This window comes from Adiantum capillus-veneris, chromosome 26 (assembly GCF_014529385.1).
Source record: "Adiantum capillus-veneris isolate H3 chromosome 26, ASM1452938v2, whole genome shotgun sequence".
Lineage (NCBI taxonomy): Eukaryota > Viridiplantae > Streptophyta > Polypodiopsida > Polypodiales > Pteridaceae > Adiantum > Adiantum capillus-veneris.
The window spans coordinates 67,389,681-67,395,132 of NC_140956.1; the positions used below are offsets into that span (position 1 = coordinate 67,389,681).

The 5,452-nt window shown below is 39.0% G+C and overlaps 1 pseudogene; it reads right to left on the minus strand.

Annotated features, from left to right (window-relative positions):
* Positions 1-1,554: 1,554 nt before the first annotated feature.
* On the minus strand, positions 1,555-5,191 carry LOC147423606 (uncharacterized; annotated as a pseudogene).
* Positions 5,192-5,452: the final 261 nt, after the last annotated feature.

Sequence of the window (5,452 nt, forward strand, 5' to 3'; positions counted from 1 at the left end):
GAGAGAAGAGAGGGAAGAATTCAAATTTGATTGATACACAAAATTCAAGACCTTCTTTGATTAGAGTTGATCCCCCAAGGATAGCTTACAAGAATGGCTAGTCTTCCTCTAGAAGAAAGTGTAGGCCTAATTAGGCTTATGTTAATGGCTAAGTACAATTAAGCATTACTACTCACTCCCTCATGAATTCCTCTCATCAAGGGCTTGAATGTCTTGAATGCTTCAATGGTTTTCAAGGAATAAGAGGTACCTTTTATAGGTGAGGAGAACCCCCAAGGCTTTACACAAGAAGACAAGAGCCAGTGTGAACAGAAACTGGAAAAGTTGGAAATGAGCAGTCCGTGCATGATGTGGGCAGACTAGGGTCCAGTATTTTGATCATATCTCCTCAACCCTGGCTCCAAATAAGAAAGTAAAAAATATGGTGGCAAAAAATTCAGCTCATTAGCTACGACTCCCATTTTATATATTTTTTTCAATTCGGATTGGAACCTTGTGTAAAAAAAATATCAAAATAGGGTACAGTTTTGGTAGCAAAAGTGTTCGTATGGTCCCCTTAGCTTAGAATTTTATTTGATTCCAGAGGACACCTTATGCCATATGAAAGCATGACATTGCTCCTTGACAAAGTTTTATAATCATGCTTGCAATAATGCATTAAAATAGGGGTATCTTTGAGAATCATGGAAGGGAGTTCTACCGTATCCCGAGCGACATTTTACGAGCGAATATAAATCCGAGCGAATACCTCACATGACGATATCAAAATATTGACTTGTAAAATGTAATGAAAAAAACATTTCATTTGTTGCAAGAGGAAGAAAATTTCAAAAGAATTGGAAGGTCCTATGTTGAAGAGTCGAATTCATCGTCAATGAAAACACTATGTTTTTTATGCGTTCGAAATGGAGAGGATATTCGTAAAGTGCAAACAAATTAGGGTTTACATGCATGTATAGATCAAGAACTAAACAATGAAACAAGAAACTAAATTCAACAAGCTCTACATTTGCAAGTTAAATAATTGGCATTATACACAGTCCATATTACAAGTTACACTATCAAACCATTACTATAAGACAATTCTTATAAAATCAGACAGAGTTTCCTTTGCAAGAGGAAGAAAATTTTAAAATATATCCTGGGTCCATTAATGGCCACCTCACATGAGGATTTTAAAAAATTGACTTGCAAAATCAAATAAGAAAAGTATGAACTATTTGTCGCGATGACAAAATCTTGCAACATATGATAATTCATTTGACTCTATAAAGAGTCACATTCATCATCAATGAAAACATTGCGTTTTTTAGGCGTTTCGAAGACAGGATAGTCGTATTGTGATTCCTCCACCATCCGTTGAGCTGTCGCTTCTGCGTAAATTGGCAATACACTTCCACAGACGTGCAAAAGCATATATAGTCAATATACATGAAATCAAAATCTTTAAATTTCATTAATGACAATACATAAATGCCGACGAATTTATCAAAAACAACATGAAAACCAAAAACACAAAGATGATGTCAATGTCATAGGAGGAGTGAAGGCTCACTAGTCATCAAAAGGGTTGACAAATGATGGCACGTCACCCTGATCCTCAATGTCTATAGAGGTAGATGCCTCGTCTCGGCTTCGCTTTTTAGGACGAAGCAAGGGCACCACATAATCTCTGATGAGAGGCTCATCAATATCAACTGCACCACATGCTCGTCCAGACGCACAGCATGCAGCCAAAACAGGAGCTGTACCACAGCCTAGCTCCAAACAAATACCTTCAGGTCGACAAAGTAGCTCCACAAAAGCCGCAACAAAAGCCTGGCTCCGCTGTAACTCACCGCACCAAGGGACCCCGGATCCTGCTCTCGCCATAGACTGCTCTGGAAAATGGTGTGTCATGAATGAATCTGAAGGGTGTAGACCCAAGCGAGAGAAGAGTGCTGTGCTCTCTGCGACATAGCATGATGGTTGCATCCCAATCCTGTGTACCATAAATAGAATAGAGCACTGACACTGCAAACCAAATTACAAAGCTATAACTTTCAAGAAAGAGCCTCAACAAAGCTGCAAATAGAATTCAAGGAAGCAATACCTGAACTCGACCAGATAAACTCTCAACACATCCATATGAACTATGATGGAGCACCATAATGCGACGATGCACAACCATCTGCGAAGCACGGCAAAATCTCTCCACCCATCCAATAACATCTCCTATTTAAAGTTAGGTTGTTATAAGAAAAAACTACTAACATCATGAAATAGCGAATATACAAATATTCTATTAGAAAACAAATACCTGTTGTAGAAGCCATAATTAGCAACCAACCAGAATCCGCAAGTGTAGAGAAAGTCAAATGTATACTAGAACGCACATGATCCTCTGTGAAAATATCCAAACTAGATGGTGAAGAAGATCCTGAATGCAAGCCACTGCATGGAAGATCCAAAAACACAAGATCTACAGCCCATGTCACAGGTCTCCCTCCACGAGTGTACAACACACCACCTGAGCGTACTACTCGAGACATATGGTCATGTACAAGACTCCATGATGCATTACGAATACCCTCTCTAAAGTCTGCAGCGATAGAAATGTAGTCACCAACAACGGCGATACATCGTATGTCACCACCGCGAAGCGCTGGACAAAGCAATGGAGACTCCAAAACATAGATAAACTTGATGCTCTTCTTAAGAACAATCATCCTCGAAGCATCTTCAACCACAAATACACACGCAATATGTGAATCATTTCATAAATTATGAACAAAAGGTAAAAGTAAAGTATCAACAAATACTTACCATAATCCAAAATATCCTCAGCACCCGGGGTATCGACTACAGTCTCTGTCCTCTCACGGGATGAGTGGACACGTTCAAAGAGATAGGTAATGCTTTTGAATCTATTGAAGTCAATATCATAAATTTATATGCAGCAAAGGATACCATGAGCATACCTGGCTGCCTCTCCTCTACTATAGGTGCGGCTGGTGGTTGTACCTGTGTTGCTGCATCTCTCTGCAAAGCTTCGTGAAGCTCTTTCTCTCTAGCAAGGATGTGACCCTTCGCCATGTCTATCCACCAAGGACATGTATCTCTCTCCCATGTTGTCAAAGTAGACATACTTGGGAGGTACATGTATGTTTCCTCTGATGCCGCTTGTGTCCATTGTCTCACTACATATGGAAGAGCTGGCAAAACTCCTTTGGACACCAAAAGCAACAAAAATCTAACAAAAAACATAAGCCATAAGCACAACAATCCAAAGTAACACAAAACCCTAAACCAAAGTTGTAAACCAAAACTCTAACAAACCTGTAAGCCAATCGTTGGGCTGCCATGCGAAAGGTATCCACTTTCTTGAGTGCTTGTTTCTCCACATCCTTTGTTTTAGCCTCCAAAGACACTTCCAATGGAAAAAGATAGGGTCTAGCCTCAAATTTTTTTTCATCAAAGTAAAACCCTAGAGTGCTATCATGTGGTAATGGCACTCCTCCCGCCACATCCAAAAAGTCTGAACAAGTTGTGTTGCTCTCTCATAGACACGAGCAAGATAGCCTTCTCTACGAAGCCAACTACACCAAAAAAACACAACAACAAAGTCATAACATAGTCAAAGTAATCCATGCACAAAAATCCAAGCAAGCACAACAATACTCACTGTCGAAACACATGATCCCCTTTCTTTAAACCAAAAGCTGCCCTTGTGATTTTGTCAGACTCAAGTAGTGAGACCCATTGGATTTTATTTTGTACCGGAGCATCATGAAGAGCAATCAAATTTAATTTCTCTAAAGTTGCCCAACTATCATATCCCCATCTGAGCGACATAATCCTTGCCAACCAATCTGTCCCAAGATTAGGATCCACAATATTCAATAGCTGCAACACTTCAAAAAATAACAAGTTATACTTTATAACCATAATGACCTTACGACTTCACACTTATATAGTGAAATGTACCTTTCCGATCCGTTCTTGATATTTATGTACTATTTCTCGATTAATATTCTCCTCCTCTTTGTTTTTTTCCTCTTCAGAGAGTTGTTGACCAAGTTGGGACAATCTAGACGCTTTCTCTTTTGTTATTTGAACCTAAAAGCAAAACTAACTTGTTCATGAGACAACGGAAAAACCCCAAACATAATCTGCAAGCAAAAAAGGTTAAAAAACTCACATCAAAGACAAGCATGCCAAGATAGCGCAGTGTGAGTGGATACCAAGGTTCCGTACCCTTGGTAGCATACTTTCTTCGCACTGTCGCAATTAATTTCTGGTCTTTCTCAGGAAGTGTCACCAAATAGCTCTCATGATCTGCTGCACATATGTGATTGGTATTCACAATCTCATCTCGAAGATGATTAGCCACCAAAGCATGTGTATTCATACTACAAAAAATCAAAGTGATTAGCTTGAACTATGAATTATTCCAAGAGTTCCAAAATATGTCTTCATAGAAACTTACACATTCATTCTTTGTAAGCTGCTCAGTAAAGCAATCTCAGGAACCTTTGTGGGATCTATGATAGTACAAAGCACCCTACAATGTTTTTCTTTTGAAGTTGAAAACTTCTCTTTGATTGCTTCAGTCCATGCAAGCGTGCGATGGTTGCCCTCCCATACGTAAAACATGTGGTCAGAAAGCTCTGCAAATCTTGATTGGCCTTTAAGCTCTGACTCAAACTCTTCATTAATTTCTCTCCAAAGAGGATCCCACTTTTTCTTGATGTCATCTTCCAAACAAGAAAACAAAGATTAACACAATGAAAAAACTCCATGATATGATATCAAAAACAACTTTAAACTAACCTGTCACAATGGAGTTCTCTTTCTTGCATGTCCAAACTGAAACAATGAAAGCACCTTTTTCTGGCATATACCCTTCTTTTGCAAATGCAGCTTTCAATCCACTCAGATCATCTCTAAGTCCTCTTACTCTAGCATAAGGAATCAACCTACACAATGGTATAGAGGGACAATCAAAGCAACTGAACATACGTGTGGTCTGTAGTATATAAGCACCTCTATGCATGTAAATATTTTGCTCCTCACTAATCTCTACAGCTGAAGTGACCTCTGCTCGCATTTCCCATGGAATAGTTTGAAGATTATTCTCTTCAGGAGCCACCATATCATCAATATCATGCATAGTATCAACCTCATGCGTAGACCCTTGACCAATGTCCATAGAATAAACTTCATCCTCTTGTGTGTCATGATACCCCGACATTTCTGTTACTGATATTGACGACAGTTGATCACCACTGTCAAGTGGTTGCACAAACATTCTTTTGCTTCTTGTACCTTTTCCAGTTCGTCCACATGTAGAAGGACTACATAAAACAAAATAATCATATCTTAAAAAAAAACGGGCAGAGTTTCCTTTGTACATGGTATAATATTTCAAAAATACTTCAGCCGTTTGGACACCTCACACGAGGTTTTTCAA